This window comes from Sus scrofa, chromosome 4, assembly GCF_000003025.6.
Source record: "Sus scrofa isolate TJ Tabasco breed Duroc chromosome 4, Sscrofa11.1, whole genome shotgun sequence".
In the NCBI taxonomy this organism is placed as follows: domain Eukaryota; kingdom Metazoa; phylum Chordata; class Mammalia; order Artiodactyla; family Suidae; genus Sus; species Sus scrofa.
In genome coordinates, this window is record NC_010446.5 from 107075318 (window position 1) to 107102274 (window position 26957).

Sequence of the window (26957 nt, forward strand, 5' to 3'; positions counted from 1 at the left end):
ATTTTAAGTCACTGACTTCTGCTTTTGCCTTTATTATTTGCTTCTTACTTACCTGAATTTATTCTAATTTTCTTTTTTTAAAACTTATGTCACATGCTTAGCCTATTAATTTTCAGCCTTTCATCTTATATTCCTTTAAGGCTATAAATTTTCCTATGAATACTACTTTAGCTGCATAAACTTCATGGTAGTTTCATTATTATTCAATGCTAAGTACTTTCTAAATTTCTATTATGACTTCTTTGATCAAGGAGTTAAGACTTTTTTCCTTTACACATATGTATATTGGTATGGAGAGGAGAATACTGATTCCTAACTTCATGGTACTTCAGTCAGAAAATATAGTCTGCATGACAAGGAAATGTATTGAGACTTTTACAGCTTCAAGCAGGAGCGGGTAAACTAACATCTATAGGCCAAATCCAGCCAGTCACCTGTACTGGTAGAGAACTTTATTGGAATATGGCCACACTGAGTTTGCATACTGTCTACAGTTGCTTTCAATATACAACAAAAAAACTGAATAGTTGCAAGAAAAACCATATGATCCATAAAAGCAGAAAATACCTACTATTTGGCCATTTACCAAAAGTCTGCAAACCCCTGGGCTAAAACATGGTCAATTTTCACAGGTGTTCAGTATGTGCTTGGGGAAAAAAAAAAAAAGTATGTTTTCCAATTGTTGGGTACAAGCTTCCACATATATTCTCCAAATTAAATCTGCTAATAATGTCCCCTCTTCTATAACTTACTTTTGTCTGCTGAATCTAGGAATTACTAAGAGATGAGTATGAAATTTTCCTGCTATGATAATGTATTTGTCCAGTTTTTTTGTAGTTCATTCAATTTTTTTTCTTTATAGTTTCAAGTTAGGCTATTAGGTTCACACAAACTAAAAAAGAGCTTCTAGTAAAATCATTTTATCATTATACAGTGCCCATCTCAGAGGTTAATAACATTTTGCCATAAAACCTATTTTATGACAATATCTGACAATAACATTCCCACACAAGAAATATTTTGGTTAGTATTTGTCTATTTTTTCCATTATTTACTTTTGACCCTTTTCTATCCTTATCCTTGAGGTGTTCTCTTATAAACAGCATATAGCTAGACTTTGTTTTCCTTTTTGGTTAGACCTTTTAACTTTAGAGTCCACTAATAGTTAATTTGATTGTTGATATTTAGATTTATTTCTACCATTTAATTTTATGCTCTCAGTTTTCCCACATTTTCTGTTTCTTTTTTCTTTTTTGCCTCTTGATTACTTTTTTCCTCATTACAATTTTTTTTCTTTTCTCATTTAAAAGACAGTTACTGTTTTCATTATTTTAAATGTGAAGCTTTAATTCTTAACTTTCGTATTACAGACTTGCTATGTTTTAGCTTATTCTCAAATGATACAAGGGCCTGAAGAGGATTTAAATCTAGTTATCTCCTTCCCATTTACATCAAATTGTAATACAATATTTTATGGCAACCCTGATATTATTGAGGTCTTTCAAACACCACAATTTGAATGTTTTTGTCTTACATCATTAATCTACCTTTAGATTTATCCCCCTATTCTACCATTTCACTTGGTAATGCTCCTTCTTAAATCTCAAGCCTTCCTTCTAAGATGAGAAGTAAATCATTCAAAGTTATTTGGAGGACAGAGGCTTAGGTAAACAGGTTAAACTCCTTGTTTTTGCTTATCTGAAAATATATTTTACCTTCTCCTTTGAAAAACTGTTTCACTAGAAATACAATTCTCAATTGGCCCTTATTTTCTTTCAGCATTTTCATTACGTCCCTAATGGCTTCTGCAATTAGACCTTTGTCTTTATTGTTCTGCGTTTCACTACAATAAATCCATGTGCCCAAGCATGGATTTCTTTCTGTTTCTTGGGCTTCCAAGACGTGAAGATTATGATCTTTTTCCTAGAATAACTTGAGCCATTAATCACTTCAAATATTGTCTCTTCCCCATTCTCCCTCTATCATCTTCTGCAGTTTATTCCTTGAATCTCAGCCTTTTTATCACAATTTCCATCCCCGTCTCTGTGCTGCCTTCTCCGTATGAGCTTCTGACCTACCTTCTCGTCATCTTCTGATGAATCTAATCTCCTATTTAACATTACTAGTGATGTTTTTAAATTTGTTTTTAAGTTTTCATTCCTACAATTTCTATTTGGTTCATTTTCAAAACAGCCTGGTCAATAACCCCTTGCTCCTTATGATGTTTGCAATTTCTCCTTTTATTCCTTTAATGATACTAAAATACTCCTTCTATAAACTGCATTAATATTCCAATAACTAAAGTCTACTGCATTTGGTCCTTTGGTCTGGTGTCCCTACTGACTCTCGATCATGGTGGCTTGTTATGACAGATGCTTCTGATTGTGCGCTCCTATTCTGTGTAACACAGTGGCAATTCTCTGCAGCTTGGCTGAAGATATTTACTTCCACGGAGCACTTGAGTGTGGTTCTGTCAAGCACCTGAAGCTCCAAAGACCCAGGTCTGAGTTTCAGTTTAGAATTTTTCAGATCATGCAAACAGCATTAATCTAAGTCCAAAATTTTACCACTTGCACACATGAGGGCAAGTTAGCAGCCACAAATTCTCAGGGGAGTTTTGTGGTTTTTTTTTTTTTTTTTTTTTTTGCTTTTAACCTCTATTCAGAGCCAAGGCCAGAGAGACCGTTCTCCATGCCTACTTTCACAGGGTACTTTTGGCTTTATGCTTGCTTGTCCTTTCCCTAAAGTAGTCTCTGATCTGGCGTTTCAACCTGTGGAAGCCACATCTTGGTCCCTAGCCTCTCTGTGCTCTAAAGCTATAGGTCCCCTAGGTCTGTATATGCCACCTAGGTCTCTATTATTTTTTTCAAATTCTATAGTTTTAAAAGCCATCTTACTTTCCTGATACCTACCTGTTCCTTTTTGCAAACTCACCCATTCATTTAAAATGACTTTCTGCTGTCATGATTTTTTAAAAAAAAAGTCAAGCATGTTTTCAATGTTTTATCACTTAAAGATTCGGACAGTCATTTTGTCAGAAAAAGAAATCCAATGAATGCTTTCCTGACTGCTCGACCTGAAACCCAGTGAGTGTTTTCTTGACCGCTCAACCTAATACCACGGCCATATTGAGTTTTAAAACATTTTCTAAAAAGAACTATGTAGAAATTATCTCAGGGCTCTCGAGTCCAACAGGAACTTTTCTTATTAAATAAGAATTTAATAAGTTAGTTCATAGCGTAGTGATGAAATCAAAGATTTAAATGTGGTAATGTCTGGGTTAGAACAATTAGCCAGATAACTGGTCTTACGTGAATACAATTTGGGAACTATTTAAAAAACATGAGATGATTTACTTTAATAGTGTTCTATTCAAATCAGAACAATTTACTTTCTAGTCATACATCATGCATCATGAGTTATACCAAATTATATAGTAATTCCATTATAATTATGTCCCCAAACACCTCTTTTCATATTTTAAAGAAATGTCACAAAGTCAAAACGCCATATATTACTTTGTGTAATATTTCTCAGCCATTTTAACTAAAAAAAAAAGTTGGTCTGCAGTAACTGAGGGTCTAGCTTGTGAACTACAAATATAAGGCTCCACATCTGGTCAAAGAGTTCCAAGTATATTGTCTCATTTACTCAAATATTTGAATACCTACTAAGTGTCAGGCCCTGTGCTTAGTACCAGAAATAGTACAGAGGAGTATATAACTTCCAGTATCAGTAACTACTGAAATCTCTTCTCTAGTCCTAATGCCTTCTTAGGCTTCACTCTCTAGTAAAATAAGAGGAAATAAGGATAAGGATTATTTTTTTCATATTCTATATTATATTTTTAAATGATGTCTGATTTGTGACTTGCATAATTGATATTCGCAATGCTCTTGAAAAGCCTATGCCACACCTCATGTTTTATTTTATACTTTTGTGGAGATGCAGATAACGAGCAGCAGGAAGAGTGATGCTGATGGTTCTGAGCTAGTTGCTTAGCTAACCATGCAACTAACCGTCCAACCTCCGTATCTCAATACAGGTTTTTTGTTTTTTTTGGTTTTTGCTTTTCTTTTAATTATGTAAACAGGTAACATTGCGAATAGCAGTAACCATGAGAAAAAATGCTAGTGGAAGTTGACAAGGTGATTCTAAAATTTATTGGCAAGTTTAAAGGATTAATAATAGCCAAGAATAAAGTCGGAAGACTTGATACTTCCAGATACAAGACTTATACAGATATAGTGATTAAGACAGTATGTTACAGGAGCAAGGACAGACACAGAACGACAGCAGAATGAAGCTGTACTGTTCAATACAGTAGCCACCAGACACCTATGACTGCTGAGCACCTGAAATGTGGCTAGTGAAATTTAGGAATTAAATTTAAATTTGATTTTAATGAACTTAAATTCAAGAGCTGATAATTGGTTTAGCTATTAGCAAACATTTAAGTATGGTTTGGACCAAGTGAGGTATGTCGATCTACTTTTTCAACTGTAAGTTTTATGAAATCTAAATACAAATCAAGTATTTCTGATGAAAATTTTATGTCAGAATTGAGATTCGTTGTAAATGTAAAATGTAAGCCAGATATCAAAAAAATAGTAACAAAAAATGTAAACTCCCACAATAATTTCCTATTGATTACTTGTTAATATTTTTATGTACTGGGTTCATATACGAAAACAAATTTCATCAGTTTCTTTTCACCTTTTTAAATGTGGCTACTAGAAATTCATAGCTGCACATACGGCTCATATTTGTGATTTGCTTTATACTTCTACTGGATAGTCCTTGCATAGTGTGTCCAGAAAAAGACTCACTCCTAGATACTTGATTTATAAGAAAAATCACATTACAAGTGTGGTGGGAAAAGGATAGTCTTTTCAATTAATGAAGTTAAGTGAACTGAATATCCATATAAGGGGAAAAAAGGAATCTTGAGGCCTCATATAATTAACAAACATCAATTCCAAATGTATTATATATGTAAATGCGAAAGTCAAAACAATAAAGCTGATAGAAGAAAAAAAAGTATCTTTATTACCTTGGGTTAGGCGAAGATTTCTAAATAGGATATGAAAAGTATTAATCACTTTTAAAAACTGATAAATTTACCTACACAAAAATTCTTCTCATCAAAAGAAATGAATACTAAGATAAAGAAAGCCAAGCTGGTGGGGGGGGAGAATGTTACAGCAGTGGTAACACATAAAAGAAAGGGAAATATGTGACACACCAAACACACACACCTCCCACACACAAAGAATGTAGCCATTGTATATACACCAATACCTCAGTATTTGACCACTGTTTTCCTATTATAACGTTCTGCTTAAGTTCAAGCAACTGAAATTTATCTATTCAAAAAATGAAAATTTTCTTTAGCCAATTTTGATTCCCTTTGGAAATACAAATATTCCTGGTTGGCAAAGTAAAAGTAATGTACACAAAAATCAATCTTTACATCATCACATAAGGTTATTGGCCGGGGTCATTATTTAAGAAGCAAGATATCCTCAAAAAAAAAAAAAAAAAAGTGTCTTCTGTTAAAGTTACATGTAAGTTGAAAATTTAAAATATTTTAAAACATAACTGGGACCTTCCCCACAAGACGGCTTGGGCTGGTTTCTCCCTGCTCTTCTCCTCTAAGTACAACTATAAACCCTAAAATTAATGAAAGAGACGACCAAAGAATTTTGGAGGATGGTAAAAGGAAGGCATACTGGTTTGAGATCCTGAGACTAGAGAAACAACACAGGGGCAGGCATCTTCTGCTCCCAACATAAGACAGTAACCTAGTTCTGACATGTTGCAATGCTCAATCCAGCACAGAAGACAGTCCAAGGCGGACTCATTCCTCTCCAGGATTTAACAAGAAGAATCCCTCCAACAATGCCAGGTAAGGCCACCACCAGAGGCAAGGGGATTTTATTGGGGGGCCCCACTAACAAGCAGCAGCCAGGGGAGGGACTCCCCTTCTCCTCAAGGGTTGAGACTGCCCTAACTGATGTAACAGGATGGCCAAATGGCACTGGCAAGAAAAATTCCACAACAAGTGACTAGACCGGGAAGTATCTTTAGTCCTTAAGACCTGAAATGCTGCTCTTCCATACAAAGACACAAGGTGGCCCCGCCTGGGGAAAGCCCTTCCATCTCCTCTGGCAGCAACGGCAGGAACCAGGGGGAGCCCCAGTAGTACCAAATAAACTAAGAAGAACAAAATAACACCACAAAGGTTCTGAAAATTAAGCCATCACTAGATTCACAGTCCATAAAAGGAGGCAGGATGCTAAACCTTTACAGGATGACTATCTGTTAAAACAGAAGTTTTAAATAGGACTCAGAGTATCCAGCATAGCAGACAAAATGTCCAGAATGCAATTAAAAAAAAAAAAATCACCTGTCATACCAAAAACATGAGCATCACAACTCAAATGAAAGAAGAAAATAAAGTAACATTGATACAAAGGTGAATCAAATGTTGGAATTATTTGACAGGGAAGGTGAAGCAGTGGTCATAAAAATGCTTCAACAATCAAGTTCATATTCTTTTGAAACAAATGAAAAACAAAAATCAAAAATTATATATAAAAATAATATATATTCATTTATATTATTATATATGTAATAAATGAAACTATCATATACACCAGCAATCCCACAAATACTGTAGAAGTTCACAAACGTGGACTCTGAAAACAAAAACAAAAAAACCCAAGTTCATAGAAACAAAATAGATCAGTGCTTGCCAGAGACATAGGAGCTCGAGGATCAGAGCAAAGGATAAAGGCAGTCAAAAGGTACAAACTTCCATTTACAAAGTAAATAAGTCATGGGGATGTTATGTACAGTATGGGGACTATAGTTAATAATACTGCATTGCTTACTTGAAAGTTCAAAGTTGTAAAGAGATCTTAAAAGTTCTCACTATAAGAAAAAAGAATTGTTTGGTAACAATGTAAGATGATAGATGTTTCTCAGGCTTATTGTGGTAATCATTTTGCCATGTATACACATACAGAATCATTATACTGTATATCTGAAATATAACAGTATGTATCAATTATACCTCGAGTTTTAAAAATTTTAATAAGTAAAAAAGAAAAAAAAGAATTGTAAGAAGGAACCAAATGGAAATCACAGAACCAAAAAAATACATTGACAGAAATACTCTCTAGATGGGATCAATAGTAGAGCAGAGAGAGGAAATTAAAAAAAAAAAAAAAAAAGGAAATCTGAAAAAAGAGTAGAATTTAACCAATCTGAGCAACAGAGAAAACCAACTGAACACAAACAAATGCTTAGGAACCTGTGGGACTCTAATAAAAGAACCATCATTTGTATCATCAGAGTCCCAGAAGGAAACAAGAAAAGAGAACAGGACTGAAAGAGTATTCAAATAAATAATGGCTAAAAACTCCCCCAAACTGGCAAAACAAACAAATGCGAAGATGCAAGAAATGGAAATACCAAACAGGAAAAACATAAGGAAATCCATGACAAAATAAATGATAATTAACCCTCCACCAACTAAAAACAAAGAAAAAAAAATCTGGAAAGCAGCCAGAGAAAAACAATGTATTATCTCAAGAGGAATACCTGCTTGAAAGACAGGGGATTTCTCATCTAAAACCATGGAGACCAAAAGGAAGGAACACACATCATTTTTCAAGCACTGAAAAAAAAGAATTATCAACCACAAATTCTATATCCAGAGAAACTATCCTTCAGGAATGAAGGGCAAAAACATCAAACAAATAAGATTTTCTAAAAGAATCTGTCACTAGCAGATACACCTTAAAGAAAGGCTAAAGGAAGTTCTTGAAACAGAAAGGAAATGAGAAAAAAAGAAATAATGGAAACTTTGAGCATCCAAGAGAGAATAACAGAAAGAACAGATATATGGGTACATACAATAGACTATCCTTCCCATGGGTTTTATAAATCATAATTGAGGAACGAAACAAAAATTATAATACCCTCTGTTGTTTAATACTTAAAAGCAAGGATGGTAAAGGAACCTAAATGGAAATAAAGTTTTAACACTTTCCTCAAAAGTGTAACATGTTATTCACACTTTACTCAAAATGATAACATGTTGCTACCAGAAGCCTGAATGAGAACCAGAGGACACAAAGAGAATATAAATAATAGGCAGTAAACTACTATGGTGTGAACTGTGGCTCTCCCAACCCAAAGTTCATATGATGAAGCCCTAATTTGGAAACAGGGCCTGTAGAAGATAATTAACGTTAACTGAGATCAAAAAGGTAGGGCCCTGATCCAATAGGATTAGTGTCCTCATAAGAAGAGACACTAGAGAGTTCCATTCTCTCTTATCCCACACACAAGGAGGTCATATGGGCAGAGGGCAAGATGGAAGCCACCTACAAGTCAAGAGAAGAGGTCTCAGAATGAAACCTAGGAGTTCCCGTTGTGGCGCAGTGGTTAACGAATCCGACTAGGAACCATGAGGTTGCGGGTTCGATCCCTGCCCTTGCTCAGTGGGTTGACAATCCGGCACTGCCGTGAGCTGTGGTGTAGGTTGCAGACGCGGCTCGGATCCCGCGTTGCTGTGGCTCTGGCGTAGGCCGGTGGCTACAGCTTCGATTGACCCTAGCTGGGAACCTCCATATGCCGGGAGCGGCCAAGAAATAGCAAAAAGACAAAAAAAAAAAAAAAAAAAAAGAATGAAACCTACGTTGCAACATCTTGATCTTGGGCTTCTGAGCCTCTAGGACTGTGACAAAATAAATGTCTATTATTTAATTACACAGTCTATGGTACTGTTACAGCAGCCCAAGCAGACTAAGACAATTACCTTAAGAGTAAATGATCCAAATACTAATCAAGACAGATCGAGAGCATGCATTAAAAAGAAAAGTGATCCAAATGCAAGCTTTCTATAAGAAACTCAATCCAAATTCAACAACAGAGATAGGCTGAAGGTAAGAGGATAAAAAAAGTTGCACTAGGAAAACATTAATTTTTTAAAAAGCAGTCATGACTATATCAATCTTGGGTAAAAGATTTCAGAGCAACAAAAATTTCAAAAGAGAGATATTACATAAAGGTAAAAATATCAATCTACCAGGAAAACTTAATTATCCAGCAAAAAACAGAGCCTCAAAATATAGGAAGCAAAACCTGACACACCTGAAAAGGGAAAACAGAAAAACCCACAGTTACAACTGGAAACTTCAATACCCTGACCTTGGTAACTGACAGAACCACCAGAAAGACAATGAACAAGGTTGCAGAAGATCTGAACCACCAAAATAAACTAGGATCTAACTGTCTTAAATAAATAGAACACTTTATCCAACAACAGCAAAATATTTATCTTTTCCAAGTACGCATGCATGCATAGAACTCACCAAGAGGCTATAAATTTTTGACAAATTTTAAGAAATGAAAATCATATACAGTGTGATTTTAAAATCAAATTACAAATCAGTAACAGAAAGACAACAGGATAACCTCTAAATGCGAAAATTCAGCAACACACTTTGAAATAAATAGCCCATGTGTTAAAGATGAGGTCTTGATGGAATATTTAAAATACATAAAACTAAATTAAGGAGTTCCCATCATGGCTCAGTGGTTAAGGAATCCGACTAGGAACCATGAGGTTTCAGTTCAATCCCTGGCCTCACTCAGTGGGTCAAGGATCTGGTGTTGCCGTGTGGTGTGGTGTAGGTCACAGACACAGCTCGGATCCTGCACTGCTGTGGCTCTGGCGTAGGAGCGTAGGGCGGGAGAGGGGTGGGGGCGCTACAGCTCCAATTAAACCCCTAGCCTGGGAACCTCCACATGCCGTGGGTGCAGCCCTAGAAAAGACAAAAATAAATAAATAAAATTAAATGAAAATGAAAATACAAGATCCCCAAATATGTGAGATGCAGCTAAAGCAGTACTGACAGGAATATATATAGTGGTAAATATTTACATTAAAAACAAGGAAAAATCTCAAATCAATAACCTAAGTCATTACCCCAAGAAACAAGAAAAATATAAAAATAAACCCAAAGCAAGAAAGCAGAAGGATGAAAATAAAGATAAAAGCAGAAATCAATGTCATTAAATAGCCAACAACAACAACAAAATAAACAAAAAGTTGGTTCTTTGGGGAGGAAAATCATTGCAATTGATTAATCTCTATCTACTTAGACATAAAAAGAAGACACAAACCACTAATATCAGGAATTAATAGGGGCTAACACTACAGATCCTGCAGTGGTTAAAAGGATATGAGGAAATATTACAAAGAATTCTATACTCATAAATTCAACAATTTAGAAGAAATGAGTATTCCTTAAAACCACTCAACTAAGATAAAACAGATAACCTGAATAGTATTATAAACATTAAAGAATTGAATTTGTAATTTAAAAGTTGCAAAAAAAGAAAAAAAGAAATCTCCAGGCTTAGAAGATTTCACTGAAGAATTTTATTAAATATTACAGGAAAAATTAAAACAAATTTTATACAATATGTTAATGTATTCTAGAAAGCAGATTTCTAGAAAGCACATTTCCCAACTAATTTTATGAGGTCAGTATTACCTTTTCATTTACGTACACACTAAAACCTGTACATGAATGTTCACGCCAGCTTTATTCTTAACAGCCAGAGACTGAAATCTGTCCAGATATTCTTCAACAAGTGAGTAGTTGAGCAAAATGCACTGCATACAAAGCATGGCACATGACTCAACGATAAAAAGAACAAACTATCAATACACGAAACAACCTGGATAAATATCCAGGAAATAACGCTGAATGAAAAATGTCAATACCCCAACATTTCAAATTTCAAAGGAGGTGAGTGTGTTTATAAAAGGGCAATTGGAGGCACCCCTGTGGAGGAACTGTTCTGTATTTTCTCTATGGTGGTGGATACACAAACCAACAAAAATGATAAACTGTACAGAACTATATGTACACACTTGTACACATGAGTGCAAGTGGGGAAATCTGATCAGATTGATGGATTATGTAAACAATGATATCTTAATTGTGACAGTGCACTATAGCTGTAAAAGATGCGACCACTGGGGCAAGCTGGAGATCTCTCTATCATGGGACCTCTCTATTATTTCTTACAACTATTCAGCAACTCACAGTTCTCTCAATAAAAATTTCAATTAAGGGAGTGCTAAGTTCACTCCCTTACAGACAATAAAAACGATAAAGGGAGAGTTGGGCAGGCCACCTTTCATCCATAGCTGTAAAATCGGTTCACACTATTAGTGGGAGGGAAAATTCCACTACCAATGCGACTTCCAAGGAAGCACAGTCCAGCAGCCAGGTCACCAAACCCTGTATCAGGTAACTGGTAAGCAAGGCTAAACCCAAACACATTTAAAAAAAAAAAACAAAAAAAACCCAAAAAACCCCAAAAAACCAAGGTAGTTACAGGCAGTAGAATATATCAAGAAACAAAACAGGAAAAGACCAGACATAACACCACAAAGCAAAGGACCAGGAGCAGTCAATGAGCCACTGCCACTCATACCTGGTTTACTGCACACAGATACTGTCCACTTCTGAGATCCTTCCTAAGATAATGAGAACAGGCTATGAGATCTATTTCACTACAACAATTAGCGGCATCCATTCTTATAATAATACAGTTTCCTATCTCTTTTAAGATGAATTTCCTTCTTTAGGCTGCAGATACATCAAAAAGCCAAGTGTGGTGAGAATTTTATGTTATATTAAGAGTAAGGCCCAATGCCGACCACAAACTCGACACATGATACTTTTGAAAGAACAGAAAGGAAGGAGGAAATAATCCGTGAATGAATTAATATAAGTCTACGGACCCTTGTGCCATTAAAAAGGCACATGCACAGAGATTTTGCACAGAGCTTCAGAGGGTTCTTGAAGGCCCTAAAGTCCAGGATTTATAAAACTGTGCTTTAGATTCTGTATCTTGAGGAAGCTGCTGCAGCAATTTTGGTCATTTGTCTCTTCAGAGCAGAGCGTTAGATAAGAATTTCTCAAAGCCTTTTCCAATGCTCTCTAATTTAATGATTGACACCCTGGTCAAACCCTCCGATAGGAAGACCTTTCTTTCGCTGTCCATTGTAATGGCACGGGATTTTTAACGGAACTTTTGGTTTATCCAACAAGATCCTTAAGCATATTTACCATCTGGGACAGGTCTGAAATACAAGGAAGAAGCTCGAGAAACCATGGAAATCTTTCGTGTATCCTTAGCAGAGTCACAAGACTGTTCGTTAGAAAACATGAGGCACAATCGCCTGGGGAAAAAAGGTAAAAGCTATGAGGCTGCACTACGCCACACTGGTTGGAAAGTGGCTCCATTTAGCTCAACTGCAGCAAAAAAAAAAAAAAAAACAAAAACAACACACTTCTCAAAGCAAATGCAGTAGCTCCTCCCCACCGAAGTTTTAATCTATATACCTCATTTTAAAATGTATGAAGGAAACGAATTTGGTACAAAACACATTATGAGATGTCTTCAAGTACAAAAAGCACACAAACTTTGTCAGGTCTCCCAACACAGTCTTCATTGGAGGCCAGAACAAAAACCACTCCCCAGAATAAGTACCTTTACCGTAGATTCCCTGAGTATTGCTCTGGGGTGAACCTGAAAGGGAATGACTTACAACGACTAGATCTTCCAACTAAAACCACAAAATATTCAGCACGGATAAACGGACTCCATCCTACGATGTTCTTCACCTTGAGTCTTCACTTGGGCCCATGATTTCCCAAAAAACATCATCTCCTATTTGGAAAACTGCAGGATTAAAAATGCCAACTCCTTTCCATGTAACTTTGTAGAATATCATCGATCCTGCTTTTTTTTTTTTTTAAGGTATTTTTTTTTCCCACCTGAATGAAAGAACTGGAGTTATTAAAGTAAGTGAAAACAGATTTAACCCACAAGAATTTTCACCAAATAGAACTGGGTCATTGCCTTACCAGAGAGTTCCTCCAGACCTTGCTTTTAATCTCTCTTGCAGGCTTTGCTGCACAGTTGAGGGGGTGACAAGCAAACAATAAAGCAACCAATGGAGTCCAGCTTGAGCTGCTAAGGCAGAGGCCATGTTTCATATCCAAATAGTGCCAGCACTGGGCTGTGCACAGAGAATCATGCAACCTCAGGGTTACCAAAGGTCTAAGGCTTGTCTAATCCAGCCAAAGCATAGATTCTACCTTCAACAATTCTCCCAGGAGACCTTACCCTCTGCTCAACACTACCAGTGTCTGGGACACACTGCTTTCTGAGACTGCCCACTCCATCCTCACAGCTCTGTGAGAAAGTTCTCTTACAGTGGGTACAAATCTGTCTCTCTGTAATTTCCACCCACAAGTTCTAATTCTATCCCTTGGGACCACACAGAAAAAGCCTAATCTTTCTTCCATCTTCCACAAGTCAGCCCTTCAAACATCTGAAGATAGTTATGAGGTCGCCAGTGATGGTCGTGGTAAGCTGAATATTGATTCCCCAAAGATGTCTATATCCTAACTTCCAGAACCTCTATGAGTATTATCTTCTGTGGAAAGGGCTTGTGCAGATGTGATTACATTAAAGATCTAGAGAAGGAGAGATTGGCCTGGATTATCCTAGTGAGCACAATGTAACCACAGGGTCCCTATAAGAGGGAAGTTGGAGGGTCAGACTGAGAGGAGACTTGACACAGGTCGCAGCAGCTGCAGTGAAGGACTTTAAAGATGCGGATAGCAGCCATTAGCCCAGGAGTATAGGTGGCCTCTAGAAGCAAGAAAACAGATTCTTCCCTAAGGCCTCCAGGAGGAATGCAGCCTTACGTACACATTGAGATGTCTGACCTCCAGGATTTTAAGGTAATAAATCTGTGTCCTTTCATGCCATTAAATTTGTTTTAATTTATTATGGCAATAACAGGAAATGAGTAGACTCATTCTCTTTCCAAACAAAGATTTCTTTAACCAGTCTTCCAAGGACAGTTTCAAGTCTCACCCTCAGGACATTCCCAATCTTTCTTTTGCCAAAAGCCTCGTGTGTTTCCTTTGACCTATCCCTGTACCCACTTCTCCTGGCCCAAATAGCTTTAGACTTTCTCTCAGAAATGATGTCAAAAGCCCCGTCCATTTGGTCCACTCACCTTTACCAAGCACATTCTCAAAGCAACTGCTCAACAAATAGGCAGCTGAACTCCCAACAGTGCTGATCTTCTAAACGATTAAAAGGCCTTCTTCCTCCTCTTCTCTCCTCCCAAACTGAGTAATGATAATGTGATTTAACCTTGAGAATTCTCAAGTTCCTCCCCAACTGTAAGGATTTTAAAAGATCACATAGAATCCCAATCGAGATTTCCAGTCACGTGACTCCTTCATTAATAAAAACATTGCAGAAACTGAAAACAGAAGTAAAAGCTCCTGTGTTTATGTATATGACTTTCTTAATACTGTGTCCCTTAAACGCTAAATTTATTTTTAATTATCACACAAATTGTGATTATATTACAAAAATCAATTAGACAAAAGTCAGTATTAGTTAAGCCAAAGGTTTTGGAAAACATTTAAATGGTTATATAATAGCTTCATCTGCCAACATTAACTTCTTCCAGCAAAATAATGATGCTAATAATGATGATGACGACGATGATAAGTGTTAGACAAATAACACTAAAATAAACATTGTACCTATATATAATTTACTCAAAAATCTTAAAGGCTTTTCTATAACACTTCTATTTATGGATATAAAGCTTAGTGCACTGATCATTGTAGTTCAGAGCTTTATTAGATATTAAATGACTCACTATAATACTTTCTCACTGAGCTTCTATGCATAAGGGCAAATACGTCCCTACTTATTCTCATCAGATATCTATTTTTTGAAGATTGAAGATACATGTTTACTGAGCCCAAGCCCTACATTAAAGACGGTGGGAAATTCAAATGTGTCCAAGACAGGATATCCCCAACTTCAACTTGCTTTCAATCTTGTACAAGAAGGTGGCCTATTTATAAATGAAAAGAGGAAAAGAACTACTACAAGGCACTATAACAAATGAGTAGCATAGGCAGTTTAATGCCCTAAGAGTTCAAAAACAAAGTACACTATGGAAGAGAATGGTCAAAGAAGTTGAATGTGGGACTTGAGTGGAACTCACAAAGAAATGGAAAAGAACACATCAGACCACTGAAAAGGCACAAGTAAAGTTAAGAAGGGAATGACATGTTCAAAAAATGGTAACAAACCAAATTAGACATTGTGGAGAATTTTACGTGAAAAGGCAGAAAGGATGGCAGGAGAAGTCTGCTGGGGACAAGTCACAGAGCATAACAAATCATTCATCACAGGGCACTAAATGCATCAGACTCTCAAACTTTTTAAGTAAATTGTAAATCAAGGTTTTGAACGCTAAACAAGTTAAGTTTAGGAGTTCCCGTCGTGGGGCAGTGGTTAACGAATCCGACTAGGAACCATGAGGTTGCGGGTTCGGTCCCTGCCTTGCTCAGTGGGTTAAGGATCCGGCGTTGCCGTGAGCTGTGGTGTAGGTTGCAGACGCGGCTCGGATCCTGGTTGCTGTGCTCTGGCGTAGGCCGGTGGCTACAGCTCCGATTCAACCCCTAGCCTGGGAACCTCCATATGCCGCGGGAGCGGCCCAAGAAATAGCAACAACAACAACAAAAGACAAAAAAAAAAAAAAAAAAAAACAAGTTAAGTTTATGTTTTTCTCAGGTAAGCCACAGGGAACCAATGAGGTTTCTGGATAAGAGAATGATTTATGTACAACAGAATTAGCAATTGTACACAAGATCAAAAAAAAAAAAAGCAAAAAAAAAAAAAAACTGAAAACCATAAACTCTGGATTTGAGGTGGGAAAAAGCCCAGACAAGCAAGTAGATAGGAAAATGAGAATGAATGGATGGAAATATAAAAAGAATGACAAAGAAAGAAGTGACAAAACTTATAATTAAAGTATTTAAGTCTTGATGACGAGGAAAACTCATTCAAAAATTACTTACTGAGTCCCTACTATGCCAGTCACTGGGCCAGGTGGCAGGGGTAAAATAATGATCCTGACAATGAACTACCCTCGGTGAGGCTTAAAGACTTAAGTAACTATCAGTTCTGACAGTGTGATAAACGCTCTGTGTGAGCAAAGCACACAGGAAAAGTACCTAGCTCCAAACTGAAATAGGGAGAGGAAACTGATGTTAGGAAGGAAATCAAATGAAGGATAGGGTGGAACAAGCAAAAAGTGAAAGGACACTCACACGTCAAGTCTCTTTTTTCAACTATCCAGTTAAATATGAGATCCAAGCTATCACAAATCAGTAAATGTGGTCTCAAATTTAAGACCTCCAAAAGTTTACATCTGTAATCATCTGATTGGTTGAAAACCAAAATGTTTATTTTGATGAACTCTATTACAACATGAAACTGAAATCCCCCAGAATCACCAAAGATGCACCAGAGAATGTGAAGGGTAGCGGAAATACTCTGAGTTTTTAATGTGATAGTGATTACATGACTATACATTCATTGAAATCAACAGAAGTACTCCCCTAAAAGGGCGAATTTTATTGTTTAATAAAGATGACACTTAAAAAAAGATTATCAGTAACTTATTAACTGCTCAATTCAATGGTAATTACTCAGAGATGATTCAATAGTTACTTAATGTTATATTAGAAACAAAGTGTATGCCGATATCATATTTACTATTTATAGCACTGTATACATAAGCTATAAACATATACATTTTCTTAAAAAGTATGTACTTTTTAAATTTTCCCTTGAATGGTACTCCATGCATTTCACCTTTTTTTTTTTTTTTTTTTGTCTTTTTGCTATTTCTTGGGCCACTCCCGCGGCATATGGAGATTCCCAGGCTAGGGGTCGAATCGGAGCTGTAGCCGCCAGCCTACGCCAGAGCCACAGCAACTTGGGATCTGAGCCGCGTCTGCAACTTACACCACAGCTCAAGGCAACGCCGGATCCTTAACCCACTGAGCAAGGCCAGGGACCGAACCCGCAACCTCATGGTTCCTAGTCGGATTCGTTAACCACTGCCCCACGACGGGAACTCCATGCATTTCATCTTGAATTCAAGGAAGAAGTCTTGGTGCTCAGGTTCGGGATCGACCTGAGGAGCTAGTAGTTCATGTCCTATCATCATTCTAATAAATCTAAATCATATTCCGCCTTAACCCATCTTTTATTTCTTCTGTATCTCAAGATTTGTTACCTCTGATATCTGGCATCTCCTCCTTGCCATACTATCAGTTCTACCTATTGTAGAAAATATGATTCTCCCCTTAAAGATTTCTATTCTAATCTCTATCCCCCCCATCTCTCCTACACATTAGTGCCAGGTTAATCATATACTCTTATTATATAAACCCCAGTCCCAAAACATTTGGCTTTAGGATAAAATGCAAATGTCTCCAACTAGCTTTCAAATCCTTCCTAATCTGACCTAATGCTATATACTCAACTTTCTCAAGACAGTAGAAACGAACTTATTTAAAAATCACAGAAAGGGGAGATATTGGGAGAGAGCAAAGGAAATAACAAACTAAAAGTTTTAAAACTTAAGTACACGGCATATTTGAGGAGTAAAAAACAGACCAATTTCATTGGAACAGGAGGAAATAATTGGAGAGAGGCTGGAAAAGTAGGCTGGGCCCACACTTGTTAAGACATACATGCTAAACAGGATTTTAGTGGGCAACGAGAGAAATCTTTATGCATTTTTTCAAACAGAAGTATGATGTAACAAAAGTGATGCTCAAAAAAATTATTCTGGGGCTGCAAGATGGAATGTGACAGTGAAGGGATGAAATAGAAAACAGGCAAAGGAGGATCACAGCCACTGTGAAGAGTCTCTGCAGAACATGAAAAGGATTTGAACAGGGACAGGAAAGTTGGGGAACAAGGAGAAACTAGTCATTCTCAGCTACTGCTGATATATACACATCTCCCAAGACGTGTTACATGTTCCAGCAGGTACTGGGGAGGGGGAGTGTTTATAAAAATTCATCCACACAGTATTTGAATAATTTCTGTTAATTTGAACAATCTGGAAAGCATTGGCCTAGATAACACAAAAACACCCAAAATTCCTGTCTCATTTTGGCAGAAAGACTACTTGAATTACAATTGCTTACCTGGGCTATTAGTATTACCTGTGTTCCTAAAAAGCCTACTAACTAAGCATTTAGAAGAGAACTACCTAAAAACATCATAGGGAGGAGGATCTAGGATTAAAAATTGCTCTATCTTTGGAAGACACCAAAGATTTGCTTCAGATTTTCATTATCTGGTCTAGGAACACCTTTACCCAAATATTGTAAAACTTGTAATCATAATAATAATGTCATCTCATTAGGAAAATAATATATATAATTTCATATTAACAACTGGAATTAGTGTTAGAAATATGAAACAAATTCTTAAGCTTTAATTAGCACCTACTAATGTCTTACACATAAGCATCATTTATTTGAATCTGCTTTAGTCATGTAAGTTAACTTGCATTGAAACAAGTTAATTCATAGAACTTATTACTAAATGGTAAATATATTTTTATTTTCATGTAAATATTACATAGAATAGAAAGTTCAACTTGGTTGCTCATGATTCAGAGAAAAAACCAATAAATAAATCAACTTCCTTCAAAGAAACCAGTTTTGTTTAATTCTCAACACAGTTACAGCTCTTTGCATTTATTGGCTTTTTAAGAATCATTGTGACTAAAAACACCGATTTCAGGTACTTAAAATTAGAATAGATTATGGGAAGGTAATCAGAGGCAATTAATTCACAATGTAAAAGGACACACATGAAAATCAACCTTTATTCACAAATTAGGCTTCTGAGAAAAGATACAATAGGGATGTCTAATTATACCACCATAAGTAGCTAGTGAAAACTAAGGTTTAAAAACAATAATTTAAACGGAGTTCCCTTTGTGGCTCAGCAGTTAATGACCCCAACTAGGATCCACAAGGATGTGGGTTCAATCCCTGGCCTCATTCAGTGGGTTAAGGATCCAGCCGCTGCCATGAGCTGTGGTGTATGTCACAGACAAGGATCGCATCTGGCGTTGCTGTGGCTGTGGTGCAGGCTGGCAGCTGCAGCTCCCATCAGACCCCTAGCCTGGAACTTCCATATGCTTCGAGTGCAGTCCTAAAACGGGGGGGGGGGGGGGCAAAAAACCCCAAACACCCAAAACTAGTAATTTAAAATAAGGCTTCCTGTGGATACTAAAATGAAAGCTGTGTATGTATGAATTTAAAAGCCTTCTGCTTTCCATAGTAGATTAAGGTCAATGTGCCCAACAACTCAGCTTTAACACTGAAATGCTGCCACTCAACAAAGAGATTACGTTTCTGAGAGTTGTATAAATTACATATCACGGTTTTATATTTATATACTATATATAGTATATATGTTATATATTACAGTTTCATTTTTGTCAAGTTTGTGTATTTAAAGACCTTGGCAATTTATTTGTAGCTTACCCCAGGTTTGATTTTGGTTTTTAATTTACTTACTGACTTGAAATTTAAGACTGATTCAATTTTTTAAAATGGAAGTATCAACAACCCTGGTTGTAGAGCCAAGAGACTTCTGCTTTTACGCAAGATCCATCTGGCTATCTAACGGAGGGCCTGAGTTCCAGAGATGCAAATTAGAGATGTTTACATATAGAATAAAAGGACCATACTTTGTGTAGATCCAAGCAGTTACCCTGCGGCAAGTTTTTAGGTATAGAAGACGGAATACAACCAATCACCAACAATTCCTAGGCATCCTCAATGGGCTCTTTAACTACCTAGGCAGGGCTCACAGCCTGTTATATTATGATCATTTATTAATAAGACAGATAGTGCTGTGAGGTGAGGGCTGGGATTTTCCTGTATAGTTTATAATTTAGCAAATAATCCAAAATGATAGATGACTGGTGGAACCAAAAGAGAAAAGAATTTCTGTTTAGCTAAAAGAGCTGGCATTTGCCTAAAAAGGAAAACATTGGAACACTATAATGTGATAAAGTGTTAGTTCCAAAACCAGAAAGATACAACCTGACAGTGATCAAGATCCCCAAAATATGTTCATATTTTTTGACCAAGTAATCTCACATCTAAGAATGTCATAGCTCAAGTTGAAAGCAGTAAAAGAAAAGGTGATTGTTTCTGGGTGGTAAATGATAGAGTAGTTGCTTTTTGTCTTGATTCTTTGTACTTCTGAATACAGAATTATGGCAGGGCTGGGATTCAAATTTAAAATAACCAAAACCCAGGCACAAGACATCTTTGCAACACATGGAGAGGTTTGCCAACCTCACAAAAGGATTGGCACTCAGAAAAGATGAAGCTGACATACGTTTCAGTTCTTACAAAGAATCTCAAAAATACAGGGCACTCTCTCAATTAATTTATTTTGAACAACAAACTACTACTTCAGAAAGCAATCTGGCAAGACGACAGATCAGGAAGGCAACCCTTCAGGCAAGGGAGGTGAAACTGCCTGAGAACTCTGATGATAAAAGTGGGCTAGAATCGCTAGATACCTTCCTTATACTTTCCAGAGTCAGTTAAATTAGGCAGAATAAGTTTAATGGGGTTATTTGAGGAAAAGTTCTTACAGCGTCGCTTGAAAGTCAGTTATTTTAAGTCATACAGGAGGTTAATGGGGAAATATCCCTGAGTAGGTTTAGCAATGATAATTCCTCACACTAGTTTAGCAAAATTTAGTATAGACTAGGTTAATAAGTTTCCTGACACCTGTTAATAGAATGGAAAAATGCCAAGTGGCGAGGCGTGCCAATCAGGGAGAGGAGGCTTAAGACAGTCAGCTGACAGTGTACAGACACAGGAAAATAATTCCAAGATGTAAAAATGAGGGTGGGATAGGAGGGAAGAAGGGGAGGCGGTTATCAAATGCCAATTCCAGTTTATACTCTTACCCATGTCCAGTGCTAAGCCCTACGTCTCCCTCACGCGAATGATGTTATGAAAGTTCTTCTCCCAGGCATCCTACTTGATTTTGTATGAACGGGGACTGATGTTCATTTTACATTTGTACTATGATGTTTTATGTTTGTACTACGTTTTTCAAAAGGTTTTAAAAAGTCAATTCCGAGTTGAACCATACATCCCTCAAGAAGTTTGAATGGACATTCATTTTGACTTCTTCTTCCCCTTATACTTTTCTAAGTCAGAAGACCCAAGAACTAAATCCCACTGATTTCTTTTTTCCCTTGTCCCATCTAGGAGAGAAAGCTATGTGCTCCTCTTGAACGTGTCGGCCAAGATGAAGCTCTTCAAAGGCCCAGAGCTGCCTTTCAGGCTATCAAGTGTTTCCCTGATTAATGTAAATTTGAACAATTTTCCCCAATATTGGTACTAGACCAATTCTACCACCACAGCCTGCTGGGTGGAATCTAAATTATTGCAGTAAAGAGCTATAAAATTAATAATGTACAATGGCAAAAAGAAAACTCTTTAAGTGTCTGGGGTTACCATGTACAGCAATAAAAATGGCAGTTCCCGTTGTGGCTCAGCGGAAATGATTCTGACTAGCAACCATGAGGACACAGGTTCGATCCCTGGCCTCACTCAGTGGGTTAAGGATCCGGCGTTGCTGCGAGCTGTGGTATAGGCCAGGAGCTATAGCCTGGGAACCTCCATATGCCGTGGGTGCAGCCCTAAAAAGACAAAAGACAAAAAATAAAAATAAAATAACAAGTTCAAGTCCAAAAGACAAACACGGCTCCTATTTTAGTACCAAACTGAATCTTTACTTACTTCCAAATTGGACACTGATGTAACGGGGATAACCGAGCTAGTTAATACCATCAGACACAAACTAAAAGGGCATATTCTCACTCCTTAGAAGAGAAGGTGCTCAGAAGAAAGCAAATGAAAAAACTGCAGCCCCTGTCCAGGCACACAGAATTCTTCCCACAGAGGCTGAAATTTTACCCAGATCGAATAAGCTCCTCTATCTTTTTGACCTTCAGTTTTTATTACCTTCTTTGAACAAACATGTAATACAGCAAAAGATGGAGAGAGATTTTCGAAAACTACAACAGAAGTCAAAGGTTAAATTCCTTGAAAGAATGGAAGTGAATCATTCCCTCGCTATCTCGGCCTGGCATGGAGCTCAGTGCATAGTAGGCATGTGAGGAACATTTGCTAATTAAATGCAAAGGCCTTGCCAACAAGAGGATTAATGCTTGAAAGAATCCCAAGCTACATTCCTGGACCAAATATCTGAAAATGTTCTCAATTCTACATCACATTGTACTTTCCAACAAGTTCCAAGCGCTAAGCTAACTTTGTAATCCAATCAAATGCAACAGTAGTACTACACTCTCTGCATTTTGTCTTTGAAATTTGGGTCCAAGTGTTTTTAGCACGTAAACCAGCTGGCAGCAAAACTTACCCAGTTTTCCAAAATTCATTTTTATTTTTATAAGTTAAAATATAATCCAATTAGGGCCCTAGACGAATGATAACCTGCAGATAATCCTAGCTCCATCAGTAATTAGCTACATGACCTTGAACATGTCACTTTTCTCTAGGCCTCAGTCTTCTCACCTATAAAATGCGGAAAATGGCATTTAAAAAGATTTTGTTATGGGTGGTCAACAGGGACCTGCTGTATAGCACAGAGACCTCTACTCAATATTGTACAAACTCTATCTAGTCACTTGTGATGGAACATGATGGAGGCTAATGTGAGAAAAAGAATATATATGTATGTATGACTGGGTCCCTTTGCTTTATGGTAGAAATTCACAGACACTGTAAATCAACTATAATGGAAACAACAAAAATTGTAGAAACTTTTAAAAAACAAGAAAATAGAGAAAGAGAAAAAAGGAAAAAGAAATAGTGTTTGGGATGTGTATGTTTAAGTGGAAAAAAATAAAACCAAAATACTCACGTTTTAAAAATGTATGTATACATTGTGTGATAACCTTTAAAAGAAAAGAATCCCTAAAAAACTGGATGTATGTATATGTATCACTGAATCACTTTGTTGTACAGCAGAAATTTAACACAATGTTATAAATCAACTATATGTCAATAAACTTTTTAATAAAAAATTATTCCTTGAGGAAATATACTTCAATTTAATTTGAAATGCATAAAAAAATAGGATACAAGGGAGGTTCCCCAGTGGTTTAGTGGTTAGGGATCTGACATTGTAACTGCTGTGGCACGGGTTCGATCCCTGGCCTAGGAACCCGTGAGTGCCACAGGTGTGGCCAAAAAAAAAGAGAACAGGACAGATGATGGATGGATAAATATATAATAAAGCAAGTAGAGTAAAAAGTTAAAAAAAAAATCTAGATGGTGGATATATCTACTCCACAGGAATATGACCTGATCAATCCTCCTCAACCTCCCATTTTAAATACCACCACTCACCCAGCTGGCTCAAGCAAAAAACTAGACCTTTTCTTAAAGTCCTCTTCCTTCACTCATAATCCATCAGCAGGTCCTAGTACTTCCTTTTTCTCAAATCTACACACTTCATTCACTGCTACTACTCTATACCAGTCCAAGCCATCCTCATCCTTCCCCTGAACTAAAAGGCCTCCCTCCCGAATGATAAACAATGACTCTCTGAAATAAATGTAAACAAGACAATCACTCTCCAGGTCTACATCTTCCAGTGGCACCAAGAATAAATAAAATTCAAGTCCCTTATAGTGGCTGGCAGCCCCTCACTGGCTCCTGTCTATTTCTTTGGTTTTACCTCCATCACTTTCACCCCCTCCGCTACTGGGTACCAGTTCCAGTGGCCTTTTCATTTCAGTAACACACCAAGTTCTCACATTAAGGTCCTGAACTTCGCAATGCCCTTTGACTGGGGTGTTTCTTGTCAACATTTTCCCACGGCAGACTCTTCTAGTCATTCAACTTGCAGCTCACATGTCCCCTCCTCAGGGAGGCCCTCCCTGACCACCCCAGCTAAACAATGACGATGCCTATCTCATCATTATGCTCTATTCTTTTTAAAGCGGCAGAGCTTATCACTTATGAGCAGAGAATCTGCAGTCACACGGCCTGGATTCAGGGTGCAGCCCTGTAGTTCCTACTTGTGGGTCCCCGAGCTTACTAATTGTGTGACTTAGTTTTTCCTTTTTTTGTTGTTGCTTTTTGTTTTTCAGGGCCAACCTCACACCATATAGATGTTCCCAGGCTGGGGGTTGAATTGGAGCTGCAGCTGCCGGCCTACACCACAGCCACAGCAATGCAGTTTCCAAGCTGAGTCTGTGACCTACACCACAGCTCACAGCAACACCAGATCCTTAACCCACTGAGCAAGGCTAGGGATTGAACCTGCAACCTCATGGATCCTAGCTGGTTCATTACTGCTGAGTCATGATGGGAACTCCCTGACTTAGCTTTTCTGTGCCTTGGTTTTCTCATCTGTAAAAAGGAGACAATACTACTTCATAAGGTCATTGTGAAGCTAAACGGAGAACACTTAAGAGCAATGCCTGGAGTTCCCATCCTGGCGCAGTGGTTAATGAATCCAACTAGGAACCATGAGGTTGCGGGTTCGGTCCCTGCCCTTGCTCAGTGGGTTAACGATCTGGTGTTGCCGTGAGCTGTGGTGTAGGCTGCAGACGTGGCTCGAATCCCGCATTGCTGTGGCTCTGGCGTAGGCCGGTGGCTACAGCTCCAACTGGACCCCTAGCCTGGGAACCTCCATATGCCGCGGGAGAGGCCCAAGAAATGGCAAAAAAAAAAAAAGACAAAAACAAAAAAAAAAAGAGCAATGCCTGACACATAATAAGGGCTGGTTATGTCTTTGCTACCATGATTATTATGGCATCAGTTTACAATTTTTTATTATCTATCTTCCAACTGGAATGTAAATTCCAGAAGAGCCCTTGTTTGCCTTGTTTATTTACACCCAATGCGTAAAACATAATCAAGCAACAGCAATACTCAATAAATATATGCTGAATAAAATTATTACATTCTTACATTTGATTGTAGTACTATTTCTTTTGCCCTCAGTAAACATCTACTTACAATGTAGCTTTTTTCTTTTGCTTAAGTTCCAGAAAGTATGTGGAAGAAATAAAGCCAAAAAGCAAAATTACACACGGCATATTTAAGATTCCACTAATTTCTTAATTTATGATTTTAAAATTCATCTCTCATTTAAAAAAAAAAAAAAATTTAGTTATTTAAAAGTCAATTTCATTTCCTTTCCTATCTTAGCTAAAGCACTGAAAAATAGGTTTAGCTCTCAGCTGTTTATTTTATAATAAAACATCTACATATCACCTTTTTAAAGGATCCACCTAGGAGCTCCCATCATGGCTCAGCAGAAAACAAATCTGACTAGTATCCATGAGGATGTAGGTTTGATTCCTGACCTCGCTCAGTGGGTTAGGTATCTGGTATTGCCGTGAGCTATGGTGTAGGTCACAGACGTGGCTCAGATCTGACATTCCTGTGGCTGTGTGAAGGCCGGCAGCTACAGCTCTGATTCAACTCCTAGCTTGGGAACCTCCATATGCTGCAGGTGTGGCCCTAAATAGACCAAAAAAAAAAAAAAAAAAAAAAGTCCACCTAAAGGCAGGTTAAACTGGACTGATAGTGTTGAGCAGAGGTCATGAGCCAGGAAACTGTTGCAAGAAGAGACATCACCTTCTCTATAATATTGCAGCCCTTGAGCCTTAGGGAATTTATACGGCAATCAGCTTGTGTCGTCTACCACATTAATTGCTGAAGAAACAAAAAGTATTTGGCTACCCATAGCATATTAATCCACATTTAATATGTTATAAAGAAGATCACAATTTTAATAAGCTGAGATATTTCTTAAATAACATGAATATATTCATCATTATAATATATACACATACATATATATATATATGTATAGCTCCTGGGGCAGCTATAACAAAACTAGGTGGCTTAAAACAACAGAACTTTATTTTATTCTCTCACAGTTCTGGAGGCTAGAAGTCCAAAATCAAAGTGTCAGCAGGGCCATGCTTTGAGACTCTGGGTAGCATCTGTCTTTGGCCACTACCAGGAGCTAGGAATGGGCAACCATCCTTGGCACTCCTAGGCTTGGAGCTGGAGCCCTTCCATCTGCCTCCACAAGCATATGGTGTTCTCCCCTCATGCAACAGTGTGTCTTCTTGTCTTAAGGGCCCACTATACTCAGGAGGATTTCATCTTAACTAATTATGTCTGCAAAGACACTATTTCCAAATGGCAGTGCAAACTTTGAGGGCACACAATTCAACACATAACATATACCTTGGCATATATGGCATTATTAACTGAAGTTACAAACTTCCAACTTGTCACGATATTATTTAAAATGGACACAAGTGTATTTCTGATACTTAATAATAAGAAGGACCATGTTCTTTCTGGCCCCAGTTCTCCAGGACTGTCTTTTCTCTGCAGGTAAATTAACAGCTTCATAATTATGAGAAATATAATTATTAGGTCGGTGATCCCAAATCGTAAATATTCTAAACCTGTTACAAACAAATGTCGTGATTAAAATAATAATGAAATTCCATTAAATGTCACTAAAAATCCATTTAGATTGGACCAAAAGATGGGTTGGAGGTTATAATTTCTTCTTTTATTATGTCTACCAGCATAATAAAACAATATAAAGTAAAATTACCTGTTTCAAATCCTGTTTCTATTTACTTACATTATTTTTTAAAAAGCAAATAAATAACCACAAACAGGTACTCTTATTTCCCCTGGTGAAAAGATTCCTACAACAACTTGGTGTAAAAACCCTAGGCAAGAAAGGACCTCAGTTAAGGGGTGTGGGTTGACCACTAGACTCTAGTACAACTGTTCTTCCAGGAAAATTGTCCCGAGTAGTTAATGACTGTCTTGGTGAGGCTGTACCACTGCTTAAAGAGAGGGGGTCGCCATCAGCACCCCTCATCTAGT

General features: G+C 37.4%; 1 protein-coding gene and 1 long non-coding RNA gene across 4 annotated transcripts in view; both read right to left on the minus strand.

The window, feature by feature from the left end:
- Positions 1-26957, minus strand: part of MAGI3 (membrane associated guanylate kinase, WW and PDZ domain containing 3) — a 239427-nt gene that overhangs the window by 194701 nt on the left and 17769 nt on the right. The window lies entirely within an intron of this gene.
- On the minus strand, positions 1250-9679 carry LOC110260435. The gene is made up of 2 exons (XR_002343728.1): positions 8707-9679; positions 1250-8430 (listed from the first exon to the last, which is right to left on the minus strand). It is a non-coding gene; the product is annotated as an uncharacterized LOC110260435 (long non-coding RNA).